The 18,359-nt window shown below is 36.3% G+C and overlaps 1 protein-coding gene across 5 annotated transcripts in view; it reads left to right on the forward strand.

Moving 5' to 3' along the window:
- Positions 1-18,359, forward strand: part of SLK (STE20 like kinase) — a 49,560-nt gene that overhangs the window by 1,636 nt on the left and 29,565 nt on the right. The gene's annotated exons all lie outside the window — the stretch shown is intronic.

The following is an 18,359-nucleotide window of genomic DNA, read 5'->3' on the forward strand; positions in this document are numbered from 1 at the left end:
GTACTCATGAAACTTGTTCTATTTTTGGTAGAAATTATTATAGGTTTTATTGTACTGTGGTGATATCACCTGTTTGTAAATTTGAGCAGAAGTGCTGCAGTAAGTTCAGAATGTTAGGTGAGGTCATTTCACCCAAGGAATTTGTGTCAATGTTCTATATTAAGAGCATCTAGTTTATTTAGATGTTGATGTAATACACAGTCTAGATGGTGATTCTCATGTCATTTTTGAAGAGTAGAGTTTTGGAGGGTTGTTTTTTTTCTTTTAATGCCTGGGAATATGTCTGAAGTTGCTTTAGCATAAAGCCTACTCACCACAAAAACATAGCATCTCTAACTGTGCTTACAGAGTATTAAAGTTTTAATTTGCGCTTCATAGTGGAGTTCTGATTCCCATTTTCTGAATATATGCCTCAGATATAACGCTAAATGTGTTCTCCCCCACGTGCACTTCCCCTCCCATCCTCAAACCTCCTCTCACTTCATCTGTAGGCATGTTTGTATTAGCAATAGTAGTTCAGGAAGGTGTCTGAGCAAGGCAGCTGGTAAAATTTGCATTTTAGTGTACTCCGTACCCAAACAGGAGAATGTTTTCCACTTGGATGTAGTTTTTCACTTGGAGATTTACTTCTGACTGAAATGACAGAGTTCGCTGTTGAAATTGATCACAGACAAAATTACACATGTGGTTACTCTGGTCAAGTTGTTGAAGTTGGCTCTTATGAGAAATAACAGGTGGTATTCCTGGGGAAAAAAATCCCATTTAAAAAGAAGAAATGGGTTACTGCATGTGTTCGTCAGCATTCTTTTTGTTTCCATCTAGTTTGAGAAGGAGGCTTACACACAAACTGCACTTGTGTTCCTGCACCTGAGCATGCTTCCCAAGAAACAGTGTGGAAAGCAGGAAAGGTGTGTTATGTTGCTCTTTCAAGGACATACACCTCAAATGAGATGCTGCAGGAGTGGACATTCAATTCCTTCTCAAATTTTGAATTCAAAGCTATAAGCCAGGACAAAGCTCTCAAGAATGCTTGCAGACTTTGTCTTTAGGTAATGGAAGTGTGGGGGTTGGGGTTTTCATTTTGTCTAATGGATTTTGTTTTATTTGCCAACCCCCCACCCCCCCCCCCCATTACTCTAGTGTCAGTTACATTTGCCAAAAGTACATTTGCCTTTGTTTAAGATCTTTGAATTTGTGTGTGACAGCATTTTGGCAGATGTATGTTAAAATGGAATTGCCATATAATTAAGTTTTTGTATACTTTGAATTTCTAAAAAAGTAGGTTAGATTGGTTACATGCTATGATTTCCCATAGAGGAGTAGTTGGTTTAGTTGTGTAACTGATCTTCTGAATAAAGTGTCAAACATTTAAATAAAAACTCAAAAACAACTCTAAATGATTCTGACAGTACTGGGAAGCCTCACTGATTAAATTATTTACTTAAAAATGCTGTCCATTGATAATTAATTTTGTGTACAGAACTCTTAAGGGCATTGAAAACTTGTGATCTACTCCCCTTTGCAATCAAGTACAAGGATCTTGCTTCCTTTTTTTTTTTTTTTTAAATACCTCAGCCGAATTTCTAGAAGAGCTTATTCCCTTTGAAGCTGTTAGTTGGAGCATTCTGAGACTTTTTGAGTTCTGACAATTCATACATTTGTATTCACAGACTTCCAAGTAATGTTTAGAAATACTGTTTCAACTGCTGTTGCAAGCCTCTTGTGATCAGAGGAGCTCTATAATTGCAGATTACTGATGGCTAACGTTTATAGCCATGCAGGACTTTTTATTCTGGCCCCTTTCAGGCTCCTCAAGGAGGCCACTTTTAGGCTGTTTTCTTTTTGCTCTTGGCTAATGAATAATGGTGTGATTTTCTGTCCTTTTACAATCCATAGATCCTTGCTATACTTCAGTGTCAGGTGATGGCCCTTGAAGAGAATTTCGAGTTTCCTGATGATAGATTTTTTCCCAGTCTCTTTTCTGTGCTTTTCGTGGATTATTTGCATTATTAGTGGACTTTTAGAGTTGTGACAGACACTGGAGATGCATAATATTAGCACTGGAGACTGATTTCAACTTTGAAATTTGGCAGACACAGAAAACCCCTAAAACAAAAAAAAAATGAACAGTTTGAAACTGCTCTTGATTTGATCAGGTTAAGTGCTCTGAAAAATCATGGGCACTTATTGTAATTATAATCAATTTGCTTTAGAAAGGAATTACATTATTATATCATGTTGCTGTATTGTGTGTTCTTGTACCCTGTTGTGTCAAATCGCAATTCTGGGCACATTATAAACATTGCTTTAAGGTAGATCAGCGTGTTAATGACTTTCATCAACTTTAAACTACTTTCTGAATTCCCAGAAGAAAATGTTCAGATGATTTGAAAACAGACCTTTTAAATGCCTGATGTGATCTGTGGCTCTTTCTTGCTACGGATAAACATCATTAATGAAAATGCAGATATTTTCCTCAGTTAACCTTAAATAAAGTCATGGGCCTATATTTCAGTAAAATTTGCCAGCCTCTTTTGGCAGTAAGAACCTTGTACACTCATATAGAGGTCTTACATTGCAGAAAGGCATTTTCATAGTGTCTAGTTGTCATCTCTGAGCCCTTTACTAGAGGATACTCCTCCAAGAAATTAATGACGATTATTATGGGTGCCATCTGCACAAGTGTACTAATTTTAAGTCTTCTGTAGGAACAGATTCTATGGAGGTAAAACATATGTGACACTATACAATATACGACAGAGTATCTCTATATAGTATGTGTATATAGAGATAGTATATAGTGTATATATATCTTAATTATTATTAGGGAATCCTTTGGATTTGTCTAGCTTTGAATTTCATTCACACTTCTTTGTTTGAACTGGAGTGTTCTGCCCCTTTATAGTATCTCATTCATAACGCTAAATCTAAGATGTTGGAAGCATTGTGTATGCAAAAGTCTCTAAGAGTTCAGAAAATGAAATGAAAACTTCATCTGAAGTTACTAGTGCAAGTTTTCCAGCTCTGAGCAATTAACTGGTGCTTGGTTAAAAAAACAAACAAACAGTTTTTTTCCTTAGGTTCAGAGAAGAAATTTTGTGCAAGCTGGTAACTATAAACTTAGTGAACAGCATTACCCAATTGCATTATCTTCTGAAAATTATAGCTATGTTAAGTGTTCATATTTACTTCTATTGGCAGTAGTGACCAGTACCAGCTCATCTCTGGCTAGTCATAGTGGACTTTTGACAGCAGTGTTTCTTCAAGACCAAGGATCCAATGGAGTTGCTTCATTTAAGTTAAGCTTTTGTATCTGTATTTGAAATCATCTTATCTATACTGTTCCTATATGACTTACAGGACAGCTTGGTTTTGCCTCAATGTCTTCTACATCAGATAGAAACAAATAGAATTTTTAAGCAGTGATTTAATAAGAGTTATATATTTAATAAGACTTATATAATTTAATGATTATGTGTTCTTAATTCCTTTTAATGTGTAAATATGAACTGACTGCTGCTAGCTGCTTAGCAGTATTTTTTTGAGAACCATGAACATAATAACTTATTTTCTAATCCTAGAAAATGCATTAATTAGTCTGACATATAAACAAATTTAAGACAGGGCAAGGAGAATTTATACTCTAATTTCTTTGGTCTTACAGCACATTGTTCTAAATTCCTGCAGTTGGGTATTTCAGCTTGAAGTTAGCCAGATGATAGTAATGTATCATGCTGCTTCCTAGGGTGGATATCTTTAACATCTGTAACTTAGGAACCCAGGAACAGATTTTGACCACTTACTTAATATCTACACTTGAAGCACAGATAGGCTTTGTTTTTTCCACTCTTTATCTTTTTATTTATGTGGTATCATTAGTTCCACTAATTCTTTAGAAAAATTTGGTAGAGCTGGTGAAACTTCACAGACATTTCCTTTATGAATTATATAGTTCCCCATGGAAGGATGTTGCTTGAGTTTGTCTGAAGTCTTACATGTTTGGTACTAGTTGGAAGATAAAGTAATATTTGAAAGTTTCCAGTCAAACACGGTGTTTCACAAACAAGTTTCATGTGTGACTGCCAATGAGCCCAGACCTGGAAAGAAATAACGGGTGAAAATGTTCTAAATTGAAGTTCAGTACAGAAGAACAAATCAGTGGTGCAGAACTCTTGGCAATTTTGATTAAAATTGTTTGCTATACCAAATATGTTTTCTTCTAATTTATTTTCATTCATAATTGACTGTGTAAGTTGACCTCTCATTAAACTGGAGCAGTAAAATGGTGCAGTTGCCCTCAGGAGATCTGAATTAATAATATTCTCTTAAGTGCTATGTTGCTTTGTTTAGCCATTGAGGCATTAGTAGATAGAGGAGATATGAGAGTTGATTTACTCTCAGGAGAGTAATGTATGTGGTGCCAATATGACATTTTAAATAGTTAGTCTAAATAAAATAGGACTAAAACTTTAAATAAAGCTTGCTATGAACAGTAATCTCTGTAAAAGTAGCCTGAGTATGTTTGGGCTGCTGTGAATGTTCAAGAAAGATGGATCACAGTTCACGGATGGCAAACGATTGTGATCCTGCTGATCACCTTGGTGACTCGCCCTACAATGTTATCTTTATTTTCACACTATTGCAGTTTTAGCCTGATTAGAAGATACCAGATAAAGATACTGTTTTAAACTCTGTGAAATCTGTCAAGGGGAAAGCTTTACAGAGCTCTTCACACCTATTGTCACTCCAGCTAAGTTTTCTGAGGAAATGGTAGTGCCAGAAAGTCATCTGTAAATTGTAGACTGAGATAACTTTCTTAACTGAAATGCTGCTTGTTACTTACTTTTCCTCTTTGTCTGTAGCAAAGAAATATTTGAAAGGAGCATAGCACGTGTCTCTCACTTTTTGGACATATTTGCATCACTTGGCTTGAAATCAGCATCACAATACTTATCTTATGAGTAATGTATTGTCTGTTGCATTTGGAACTAAAACTGCAGCCAAGTTTGTGGAGGATAATTATAGAATGCTTATGATCAGTTCTTGGTAAGGCAGTCATCTTTTCCAAGGTGTGAGCATAGTAAAGTAAACTGTTTAAGTAAATAGGAAATAATGATTTGATTTTGTTCATGTTTATTAAGTTATCTTTTGGGTTTTGTTGGTGTTTTTTTTTTTTCCCCTCATATCATCTGATATATTGTGTTTGTGTAACTATATGGACTGTGGTTTCTTGTCTGGAAAGTAAACCTTCAGATTTCAGGCATAAGCTGAATGTGACTGTTTCAAGTCAAATAAGATTGCAGAATGAAGATTCTTTAAGCTGTTCTGACTTGGTGAAATAATTCTCTCTTATGTCACATTCAGTCCATTTAATTAAATAATTCTGCTATGGGTTTTGGGTGGAGGGGTGTTGTTTTTTGGGGTTTGTTAACTGTTTTGTAGACAACATGGTTAAACCTTTAATCCTTGGCAGAGTCCTACAGAAATACAATCCTCCAAGTAGTAATATGTGCTAGTGTTGCAGAGCAATAGTTGAAAAGTTTCTTTTGGTAATGACTCAAATTCCAGTTTTGACCACCCTGTAAACAATATATTGGAAATAATTTCTTTGATTTGTATTTGCAAATATCCCAATTATTTTGTCATTGTTTAAATTGCATGCAGTTATGAATTCCATGTTTCATGGGCCATGACCCATATTTTGAGAATCTCCTAAGATTGTAAACATCATTTTCCTTCAATGACAGTTGCGTCTGTGTTCAAGAGGAGTCTGTAATTAAACTCACTGATTTGAGATTTTAAATGCATTCTTTGAGACCCTGGTGGCTGATGTGTCATTTATAAATACTTTTTCAGTGTTAGCTTCTTTGTGCTTCCCCAATAACCTTTAATTATATTCAGATTATACACAGAGTTGACAAATTCATAGTGTCTCACCTCTTTTGGCTATTGTCTTATTTTACAGTAGCTGCCAAATTACTCAACTACAATGCTTGTGCTATCTTTTCTTTTGATACTGTTTAGATTGTTCCAGTTTTCTATGTTTAGTGGTGGAAAAGCCATGGAATTTGCAGTTAGAAAACAAAGCAGACTGAATTAATAGCACAGAAAGCAGATTGATCTAATAGTAGAGTAAAAAAATCTGATGTTTTATAATTTTTCTCCAAAGCCATATAAAATACCTCCCCTAGTTCATATTTAATGCCTTTATAACATGGTTACGGTATGTAATGCTTGAAAGAAAGAAATGTTAAGTCTCAGCTATATCTCAAATACGTCATGTGGAAACAGAGTTTCTCCACTCAGAAGTGGGAAAAAATTTTTTTTAGAGCTAAAGAAGACCCAGTACATGTGGAATATGTTTGAAGGATGTCAGGCAATAAAAATTATCCAAGTAATATTCAATAAAAGTTAGTAGGCTACCTCAAACCACTTTGTAATGGTATTCATGCTTCAACAGAAAATTAAGGGTTTACTGGAAATGTTAATTTTCCACTGACATTTCAGATTTTCTGTTGAATATGCTCTACATTCACGACACAAACCAACTGAAGTATATGCAGTAAAAGATTTACCTAAAGAAAAAAAAAATGCAATAAAATGGCAATGTAAGATTCTTTTAATATTTAATTCACCTGTTTAAACTACCGTATTTGGTTTTAGGAGGATATAGTGTTTCTTGAAGGAATTCTCAATGTATGTAAAAGCAAGTTACAATATTGAAGTTAGAGAGTCACCCTTTTTCTTTCTTTCTTTCTTTTTTTTTTTTTTTTTTTTTTAAACTATTTTGGATTAAGACTGGATCTTTCAGTATTTTGTGAGATTGCGTGTGTGTATGTGGAGAGGTTAATGTAAGGCAGGTAAGCATGAATGGTGATTTGGAAGCTGAGACACAAAGTATTTCCTCTCTACCTTGCATATTTGTATTTTTTCGCCATTTTCTAGATTGCCTATAGCCTAGAGCAAGAAATTGCTCAAACCTAGACTCATGCTTGAATCAAGTTCCACACAAAATGTAGCTTTAAGAATATTCTGACTACCTGAGGCATGGTATTCTATGATATAATTTTCAAATTTTACTTAATTTTCTGTGGAGAAGAACAGCAAGAAGTGAAAAAGTAAGACCATACTGCAACAGTCAAATCGATTGATCAGTGTTTAAAATTTACTAAATCTCTTGTTACTATGGGGAACTGTTACCTTCAAGTGTCCATACTGAAAGTTTGTTGTTTCAGAAAATATGAAAACAAAGGATGCCATCGTGAATAAAGAAACTTTATTATTTTCAGGAAGAATTTTTCTGAGGTTTCAATAATGCAGTTATTCAAAAGGAGTGGGTGAAGAGAAAGTGAAGTGTTTTGTGGGGGAACCATTACCTCCAAACTGAAATTGTGCCTAGATCACAACTGGTTTACTTGGTATGGAAGCAATGGTGGATCCCCTCCTAAGGCAGAATTGGGTTTTAATCCATCTAATTTAGTAATGAGTTGGGAGAAGACTGTCCCTTTGTTTTCTTCTTATCTCTTGGAATGGCATTTTAGATCTGAGGACTTTAAGGAGCTGGGTTTTGTCTCTTGAAGTTGTTTAGTCATAGCTGTGATTCCGAAAGTGTTGTGAGGAAAGTTACTGTAACTTTGTCAATGATAGTGTAATAACTTGGCAAGACTTTTTACACTGAGGTTTCTCTCTAGCATGCCTGGGTTGTGCATTACAGAAGAAAACTTTTCACTTGTATTTCTAATTAGTATTTTTCCAGGAAAAGAGTTAATACCTTTGTAATCAAAAGACAATAAAACCTTAATGGAGAAATGTTGAGTGCCTCAGCAAAAATTAAAATGTTACAGTCAACCCTCATCTCCTTCACAACTATTGTCTCAATCAGGATTTATTCAATTCATATGCTGCCTTTTTTATTTTGTAAAGTTCAGTCATGTTCCTGCCCCACCTTCAGCTTTTCCTGTTTGAATTGAAGCGGCCCAACCTTGTTAGTCTGCTTATTAAAAGACAACTGCTTGACCCTTTAATAATTTTGATTGTTCTTCTTATTCTCTTACTGGCTTAACTTCTGTGGATGCCACAAGTTTTCCAGTTCACCATTCAGGCAAACAGTTCTGGTTTTTATTGCTGGATAGTCAAGGGTCAGAAGCTCAGGTCTGTGCAGGTACAGCATGCTGTGATCATTGTGGGGGAATATAGTCAGAATAGTCTGAACAGGAATTATCCCTAAAACAAACTCAAGTCATCCCAGTAATGTGGAGAAATGGATTCTCTCAGAGTTAACCCAAGCTTTTTTACTCTTTCCAACTAGTTTTTGCTATTGGTGGAGATTTTAAACTAACCAAATTTAAAAATAACCTGTCTGTTATTTTTCATCTCTCTGGGAAGGAAAGCCATGAAAGCTTAAAAATCATCATTTAAGCAATACTGACAAGTGTTTCCTATTGACAGGGATAGCTGGGGTACCTGGCAATGTGTCCTTTGCTCTTGGCTGTGGCACGAATTTCAAACTGGCTCTTGGTAGCAAATACAGGTGTTCCGGCAAGCTTACCTACCCCAGTAAGCTGGTTGTTGATTTTGCATGTTGCATTTGAATAAAAACAAACAAAAAATCCACACACTGGCCTTGGCACCTGAAAGTGAAATGTAAAAAGGAGCTCATGTACAGACTTGTTTCCTCTGCTGTTTGTGGTGTTTGTTTCAGTGTTTATTGATGCTGTTGCAAATTCGTGGCCTTTAGTGGCCCGACATCACTTTTAGCCAGTGCGATATGAAGAAGGTTATTCTGAATCCCTGAGAAGCACTGAAACAGCGTGGAACTGTGATATTTACTGAGTGAAACAGCCGACAACGCATTGCTGTCCAAAGTCATGTGTTTTCTAGGGACAGGAGTGACATTGAAATGAGTGTCAAGGTCTCACCATGGCTCTTCTCCAGGGCAGTTTCTGACGGTGCAGGTCGATGCAGGCAGGGTTCTGGCAGCGTATTGTCCTTCCCACATCCTCCCCTGTGACAGCCTGGTGCTTGCCAGCCCCGTGTTGATCTGGTTCGAGGAACTAAGCCACGCAGAAGCTGATTGTCCGTGTAATCTTCTTGGCTGCCCCGAGAGCTCACGAGAGGGCCAGACAAGTGACTCTGCTCTAATGCAAGGGAAAATTGACAGGACAGCGTCAGCGTTGGCTTCAACAGCTCTGAAAGGGTGGCATATTAATATCCTGGAGTTGTTGTGGTATGTCAGATGAATGCTTTTTGTCAGGACAAAAGGAAAAATAGACTTCTTCCTGTTGTAGGAGCTTTTTGCTGTTAGCAGCCACTAATAAAAAGGTACTTGTGGGCAATGCTGGTGGTGGTTTTATCAGCCAGTGGTTGTGCCCCTTAGCACCACTGATATCCATGCTAGGTGCATTTTGTTATGGAGGCATGTTTTTACCTGCGAATTAACTATAAGCCTGTGATCCCAGTTTTAGTTCAGGTGGTGATTCTTTTTTCTGCTTAAAGTGTGCTCAATGACTGCTAGGAAAGATTGAAAATTTTATAAGACTTCTTATTTGGCACTAAATCTACCTCTTATGAGGACAGTACAGAAACTGAATTGAATTTCAGAGTGAGTAGGGTGTTTTGAAGCAAGAAGTGGCTTTGATAATTTTCTAAATGGAATGGAATTCTTCCTTCCCTCTCACTGTACAAATATACAACAAATGATAGTCCTCTGCTTCAAAAAGCTTTCAGCCTAATAATAAATTAAAAAAATAAACATGAGAGCGAGGGGGAGAAGAATAAAGAGATGAGGTAGTTTTCCCTTAACAAGACCTCCTCCTAAGAGCCGTGCAACATCACTTCTTGGCGACATGGGCAAAATAAAGTTTCCATAATCCCATGAAAAGTAACATTGCCACCCTGTTATGAGGCAAGAACTGTGCTTCCTCCTGTACATCTTGTGTGCTTAACTGTTAAATGTTACCGTGACTCTCAACAGTTCTGTCAGAGGAAGAACAATGTTCCAGTGTTATGTGAAAACCATATATTGATAAAAGTTTGGTAGTTGGAAATGTCTCAGTAAAGCAGTAGGTTTTCCTTTGCATATCTTGTGCATTGAGCTTTTCAAAGACATGAAGGATTTTGTCTTGATTTGTTTATCTGGATTTTTAAAAAATAATTTTATCAAGTAATGCAATTATTTCCACGGCCATCTGTGTTTATCAGTAGCATTTTAGGTAAATTCTGAACAAATTATACTAATCAGTAAAATGTCAAACAGCAAGTGCATAAAACATGAGAATTTGAAAAATACCATCAGCAGCGTGCTTCTAAATTAAAATTTCCTTTGAAATCTGCTGATAAGTAATAGGATTTGCATTCATATAGTTTCTCAGAGTAGTCAATTTTTATAATTGGTTAGTTGTTTAAATTCAACAATTAAAAAAAAACCCAGCAAACCAAACAGTTAAAGGCAGCATCAGAAAGCAGCATATTCCACTACTGTGTTGAATATGAATGAAGTTCATTTACAGAACCCAGGATGCTGCTTTTGTGGTTCTTGAATAGCCAGTTGTCAAGGAATACCAAATGTTTATTGAGAAGGCTCTTTCTCATCTCTTGAGATATTGTAGTTACAGTACAAAGGAAGCCAGCTCATCTAAACTGTGTGAGGCACCTTTTGGAATTTCATTTTGTGTTTGTGAGGTGCTGTGTAACTTTAGGCTCAGGATTTACAACACAAGAGAAACTACTGGCAAGTCATAGACTGTATTAGCATTAAATAGCATATACCAGCAAAGTGAATTTTATAATTAATAAAGTTTATTATGGTAGAATTGACTCAAAAATAACTTGTTTATGTTACAGTGTGAATGACACCAGCTTAACTGTTTCATCAACTGTTTGTTGTTGCTGTCTTTGCAGTTGGTTTCTGTTAGATTGCCCTAGAGGTGTGTATGTGAGGAACCAAAGACTGCCTTCCAGAGTTCTAAACTTTATTTAAAAAATACATCAGTACCATAAATAGAATATGAATCAGTTTCTGTAACAATTTTACTTAAAAGTGAAGGATGATGTATGGCTTTTTTAGTTAAAACCTTCTAAAGCTACTCTACTTCTTTCTTTTACTCCTTCAAAATAGAGGAAGTTTCATTTTAACAGACTAGAGTAGTATGCATGAAGCAACAGAATATATGCTTTGATTTTGCAAGTTTTGCAAGAGCTGTTGCCAGTTTCAGTGTGGTATTCATGTATTGTCTCATTTCCTTTCCCTCTGCTATAACTGTATTTCTTCATAAAACACCAAATCTTAAACTGCCTATATAGTTTATATTTTTCCCTGAAAACATATGAAGTATTCTGCATTGTTCATTTTAGGAGGGCAAAGAATGAAAAGGGGTGATGATGCTTCATTCATCTTGTTTAATTTAATCTTTCCCCTCTGGCTGTTTAGCTGTGCTGATTGTGAAATTTGAATATGGCTCACGTTGCAGTATCAAATTATACAGAACCTTTTCTCAAATTGGCCATATATTTGAGCTAGTAAGATGTTTACGCTATAAATGACTGTTAAGTTGCATCTGTTATAGGTCATCATCTTCTGCAATGAATGCATAAAATAGTCTCAGTGCAGGTCTTCTAATGCCTTCTTTCTGCTATATGAAATGCAGAGTTTTTAATAATATTTTTTACTTTTTTGACAGCAGGTTTTTGTAACTTAATGACTGTGCCACATTGCATTTCTCTGACTATGTAGTTTCCCTAGTAACATGTCAGAAGGCCTTTGTTGAAGGGTTCTTAAAGCCCAAAGAAGTTGTCATTTTTCTTTCTTTATTCTTTTGTTGACTTGTTGATATCCAGTTAAGAAGGACAGAATTTTCCATGCTCAAGTCAGATGCACTGCTTTTTCCTTGTTTTGTCATAGTGAATGGCTGTGCTGGGTCAGCAAACAGCTGTAGCCATCTTGCATCTGATCTGGCTAAAAAGCTCTGGACAAAGCAGATCCCAATTTTGTTTTGTAACTTAACTCCGAGGAATTGTGGGTTGACTGAGCCACTCTATTAAAAAAAGAAATAAAGGAGTCTGCTAGGTCTACATCTGTGGATGTACACTAGTCTGCGAAGTGTGAGTAAACAAAATGACTTGGTGCTACATGAAGCCAAAAGACTCAGTGGTGTGTGTCTGTAGAAGGCTCCAGAGTGAGTTTTTACAGCTCCAAATATCTCCCTGGGAAAAGGGGTTAGCAGGAGTAATGCTGGCTCTGACTGAGCTCCAGTGAACTAAAGCTCGTTACAGATGTTAAGTGATTAACAAGCAAGATTATAACAAAAACTTCCCAGGTGAAGCACTTGGAGGTTTTTTAAGTTCTGTGTTCAGACAAATCCTAGAATTACCAAAAGCAAATCATAAAATTCTCAAGCTGGCAGTGGGATAATTTTCCGATAAAACAACAGTCTGTACACAGCTTCAACTCTGACTTGTTGTTCGTCTTAATTCTAGTGAACAGCTGAAGTTAGTAATTATGGTTTGATTAAAAATTATTTCTTGATAACATTGTTTCTTGGAAACACTCCTAATTATGCCATTTGGAATAAAAGCGTGTTTATTATTGGAATAGACTGAATTTTGAGCTGTAGTCACTAAAATAAATTAGTAAGCATTAAGCATTATGTTTTTTTTGTTTTTTTTGTAAATGACATAAAACCAAATAAATAACTGTAGGATGTGTGTAATCCAAGAAGATCCACTGTGTTACAGTCTTCCTGGGAGGTTTTAAGTTAGTTTGGGGCTGACATTGCTGCTGGATAAAACTGAGAACCTCTGCCAGCAACTGTTAGTGTCCTCTGCAGGGGAAAGATACTAGCAAAGCAGCTTAGCACGGTGGGGATAAATCTCAATTTGTCACACCTCCCCCTTCTCAAGTTGAGGAGTTGATTGTAATGCAGTATTGTGTGTTTTAATTCTGCTTTAGCAAGTAGGGTGTACAGTTATTGTAACTGAATTTAGGGAAAAAATACCACTCCTTTGCACATACACCTCTGATCCCACCTAATGCTTTAGTTACAAATGTTTTCCCAGTTTTGTCAGCTGATTTTTCCCTGTTGCTTTTATGAAAGCCATCATACAGCAAGAGATGGGAAAATAAGATGTGTTATTATAGAACAGCATAGCTGTTTTCTTCTTGCCAGTATTTTAGCATTTTTTCCTTATTTTTTACTCTGTGTTTTAAATGTATTTGCTTAAATAAGAATTATGCTGAAATCTGTTATCTTCTCCTCTGTTAAGTTTTCTCTAAAGGTTTGTTTCAGTTATTTTGCACATATTTGCCAGTTCAGCTCATGTACTTTTTAAAGATGAACATTAGAAGTATTCCTTCTTTCTAACTTCAGTGGCACAAAGCATGTGCAATCAGCATGGGAACTCTGCTTAGCTAGTACACAAAATACCACAGAATTAATGAGAATACTTAGCGGGAAACATGAGGTTAAATATGAAAATTATATTTCATACCACTCCCAAAAATAACTCGTGGAATCCTCAGAAACCAACTGTGGAGGAAGCAGAGGAGCCACAGTAAGTACGAAGTACAAGGATAATGTTAAAAGAGTGAAGTTGTCATGGAAACAGCTCCCAAACGAGCGTAGCCACAAAGGCAGCACCAGACCACAGGATCATAAAGATGCTTCAGCAGGCAGGGTTGAACCCTGGCCTCCACTTTCATAGGAATAGCATTTGCTTGTGGGAAATAGAGGCACTTTTATCTTTACTTCTGTTTCTTTTTTTTTTTTTTTTCCCCTCCCCTGGCAATAAACAGGGAAACTGAATTGAATTAACTTCGTTTTAAGTAGAAGAAACTGTATAGTAGGGTAGCTGTGATACATTGTGCAGGCTGGGAAAATGTTTGGCTGATCAGCTGTAGTTCAAGGGTGTATCATCTTCTTTGGGAGATACTGTCCTTTCATTATCTTCTGAATAGGTCTTCTGTAACCGTCATTTCAACAAGTTGCAGCAAGTATAACTGAAATTAGCAGGTTTTTAATTCCTTGGGCCAACCATATCTACATTTGAACGAAAAATTGAAAATATCTCCTTTTTAAAAATTTATTACTACTGAGTTTTCAAACATCATGCGGTGAAGGTTTTTGCAAAAAACCAACTTCTTTGAAATGACTGACTCATCTTAATTTCCAAAAATTTGTGGAGGTTCCTGTCTTCTTCATTGGCCAAATTTCCAAGTTATTGTTAAAATTGTGGTTTAATATTGCAAGAGTACCTACTTGCTCATGAATTCAAACTAATACTTTTAATTACATTTTTTAACATTTAGTGTTAGAATTAATGCTTCCTTTTATCTGACTAAGGTAGACTTCTAAAATTCACTGGTAAAGTACAGCTTTCCATGTTTTTGAAAAGCAGTTTGAACAGTTCATACTGGTCAATCAAGTGGGATATTTTAGTTTCAAAATGTACAGGACAGTTGTGAGTATGGTACAGGAAACTTAGAAAAAGCAAAAGTCCTGTAGTTGTTTCAGTAGGCCACACTACTACTTATATTTGTATTTGATAGAGCTGCTAAAATTTAAAAGGAGAGCAATTTTTTTTCCTTAATTCATATATTCTAAGAAAGATTGAAATCTCTGCTTTGCGGTAGCTCAGAGAAACAGCTCCTGGCTATGTGTTGTACAAGCTTTTCAGTACTGATAACCCAGGCACTGGCAGCAAATTTATGTGGAGCTAGATCTGACAGTCCCAATTTTACACAAAAGTGGAACTTTTTAATGTGGGAAAACCATATTTTGCTGAATAGGGATGTGTGTATTTTTCCCCTTTTTGATGATCCATGGTTATGACCATACAGTTTGGTTGAGAAGGATGAGTCAGAAAGGAAAAGCTTCTTAATTGATTTGTTTTGCTGCCTGCAAAACATGCAGTGGGGTTATGTAACATCTCACAAGACATCAGGCATCGGGAGGAAAGGTGATGAACAAGTTTCTGTCTCATGTCTCAGCTCTGTTCCTGGCTGGTTGAACAAGAGGTGAAGGATGTGCTTAACGATTTTTTCAGTTGTAAATATTGTTTAATTTTTAAAGCTGCGTTGCAGAGGCGATGCACGGTTGGGAAGGAAGCGTTTGCTGGCAAGAGGAAACTGAAGCAGCTCCCCACCAGCAAGGCTGAAACTTCATATTGGTCATCAGAAGATGAAAGGCTATGTGTTATCTCTGAGCTGTAATCCTATTACTCTGGAGCAGTAGCTCTGCTCTCCCTGCTGTCCAGGGCTGGGAATATGCAACTTCTTGGCCTACTGCCCGGAGAGTAAACTACCTTTCAATATTCTGCTGTCAGTCTCTTCACAAAGCTTCTGCCTCTAGAACTTACATTTAGTTATATGGTACCCTGCAAAAATCCAGCATTGGTAGGGAGAGTCACTAATTTCACATACTTGTAGGCCCTGCTTTTGTGTGGAATGGTTATTCTTCTTTCTTGAGATGTTTTCAGATTTCTGCAACGCTTTTGTGCATTAGATGTACGTTGCCATTCCAGTGTAAGGGACGTGGGTTCAGAGGAATTCATTTGCGAGTTGTAATTTTTAAGATGGTTTATTCTATGCAAGCCTGCAATCCATCTTTATCAAAGTAATTAACTTAGAATTAAGGTTTTTTTGTGCATTGACAGCTGATGCCACTGTGCCATCCATTGCAGGAACCATGCTGTAATGTACAGCTAATGTAACATTATTTCCTTGTGCATTCTCTCACCTTATGTTAAAATGCTTGCTGTAGTAACCTTCAATATATAATCCAAATATGAGTTTTACTGAAAGGGTTGCAATATTTGTGTTGTTGCATGTGACAGTCAGTAATATCCATGTCATCTTCCTTTAGTCAGATCTTGAGGGAATGAGTTATTCCGATTTGGTTTTCATCTATTATGTATGTATCTTTTGAAAAGATCAAATTTTGTTAATGAATTCTTCTAGCCCTTTCTTCCTTGTCTGCACATAACCATTGAAAACGCCAGTTTGGATTTCTTAGCATAGGACTGAGGTTTAAGTCACTTAATCATAGACACAGAAACAAGTGTATTTAAGCAGAGCACTTGGAATAAATTGCATTAGTATGAGAGCTAAAATATAGAAAGCAACTGCTGGGCTGCAGCTACTCAGGAGTTCTGCCCTTTCAAAATATGTCCTGTAATATAAATGGCAGGTTGACTCTGAGTGTTGGTATACCCAAATGCAGAATTTCCACGTGCAAATCAAGACTGTGTCTACAGACACTTTTGCTCTGGCTCTGACCTTTAGAGAATATTTTGTGGGAAAAAAAAGACTTCAGCCAAAGTTTAGAAAAAACAAACATGCCCACATGAAGTTGCAAGTGTTTTTGGTTCGTCCTAATCCAAAGAGGTTTTTTTTTCACTGCACAGTAAAGCGATTCATAAATCTTGTGCACGGACAGTAAAATCCTTTCCTACACAGTTCAAAAGAGCACGTTACTTACAGTAAGTCAAATAGATGGGTATTTTTTATAGAGTGCGTTGTGGGGTGGAGATGACTAATGCCTTATTCAAAAAGAAGTTTAAAAGACATAATTTTTTTTCAGGTGTAATTTGATGTATACTTAAAATGTTTCATCAATCCTCAGAAATACCCAGTGGAAATCTGCTATTTCTAAAGGTTTTTTTCTGTTAAGAGCTGTGAAAAAAAGTCTGGATCTAGACCTAAAAAATTTTGCTATTTTAAGTCGCAACAGAGGCAAACATTTGTTTTGTTTATAGTTGTTAAGATGCTCATAAAGATAACCACACTGTCTCTATAATAATTCATGGTTGGTAATGAGGTGTTTTAATAGAGCTGCCACAAGGAGGAAATCATAGAAGCTTACTCAGAGCAAATTTCTAGTTACTTTATGCAAAAGGATCTGGGAAAATCAAAGTACAAAGTGTTCTGTCAGTAGAAGAAAACAATGTATGCTGTAAATGCAGCAAACTCCTGAGCATGTAATCATTCACACTAAATTAGCAATGCCTTTCTTGCTCAAAGGTGAGTTCTGGAAGCAGTACCATCTGTTACCTGATGTAGATGGTTTTATTTAAACAAAATATTATTGCCATTATAGAGTTTGTAAGCAAATTCATGTAAAAGTTAATTTCAGGTTTATTTTTTAAAGTACCTGTTAGGGTGCAGTGAAGAGTGTGTGGCCATGCATGCTTCAGAGAAGTACATTTACAGTTAAAATCAGAGTTCTTTAGAAAGGTGCTTTAAAAACCATTTTTCTGCACATGTAAAGCTGCCAAGTCTAATTCTGTTGTGGTCAGACATCTGTTTCACTTTTTGTGTTTAATTTACAGTGCAGCTCTAAGATAGGAAGGTTGGTCTTTCATTCTTGCTACAAAGCATGAAACCAAAACAAATGTTGTTTGCGTTACTAAGCAGACCTTTTCCTTTTTATTATTAGAATGTGTGTTGGAAAACTTCTCAGTAGTTGGTTTTCAAATGATGTTATACAGATTCCTTATCTTTGTTGTTAAACATGGGAGGGCAAATATTGAGGTTGGGAAGATTTGGTTGGTTTTTGTTTTGGAAAGAATATTGAGATAAAAAGAAATGTAATGGAAAACCTTTACCCTCAACATGAGATGAATCAGCTGGGACTAAGCTTTATAAGTGTGTTTAGCTGTTGCTGCTGTTTTACTGAATGTTAATATAAATGTTTGTCTTTAAATATTTTATTATCTTTTGCCACATTGAGAGAATTATTTATAGCTGTGCAAGTAATAATATTTAGACCTTCAAAATTATTCTTAAGTATTCTTACTCGCTGTCTGATAACATTTTTTATCTGATACTGGTATAAAGTCATCAGGTGGCACAGTTCAGGTTTTGGGATTTTTGCTGTGTCCTGTCCTGGGATTACCCCAAATAGGTTTGGGGCCATGCACAATCCACATCAGCAGAGACAGGATGAACTGCCTTGTGATGCTTTTCACATCAGAAGTTGGAATTCCCCTTGTAGGTCCTTGTCTTTTGCTGCTTTGGAGAGAGACTGCGTCCTTCCTTGCCATTTAGTTTAATTTCAAAGTCAAAAACTCAGTGGAATAAATGTCAGACTTTGCTTCACACTCTTCACGTACAATGGGTGAAGTAGACTTCAGTCCTGCACTTCCTTTATTCAGAGATAACCACTGGAAATGTCGCTACTTGACAAAATAGTGTCTTGATGATGGTTTGAGAAAAATACACTTTCTCGTTTAAAGCTTGCTGCAGCTTGGAACTGAACATTCCTTCAAACATAACTTATGAGAGAATTATTAGAGAGTGTGTATATTTTTTGTGATTAGGTTTCAGCGGCGTTCTGTTAAAAAGTAGCATTTCCTGGTTTCTGGAA

Source organism: Hirundo rustica, chromosome 8 (assembly GCF_015227805.2).
Source record: "Hirundo rustica isolate bHirRus1 chromosome 8, bHirRus1.pri.v3, whole genome shotgun sequence".
Classification (NCBI taxonomy): domain Eukaryota; kingdom Metazoa; phylum Chordata; class Aves; order Passeriformes; family Hirundinidae; genus Hirundo; species Hirundo rustica.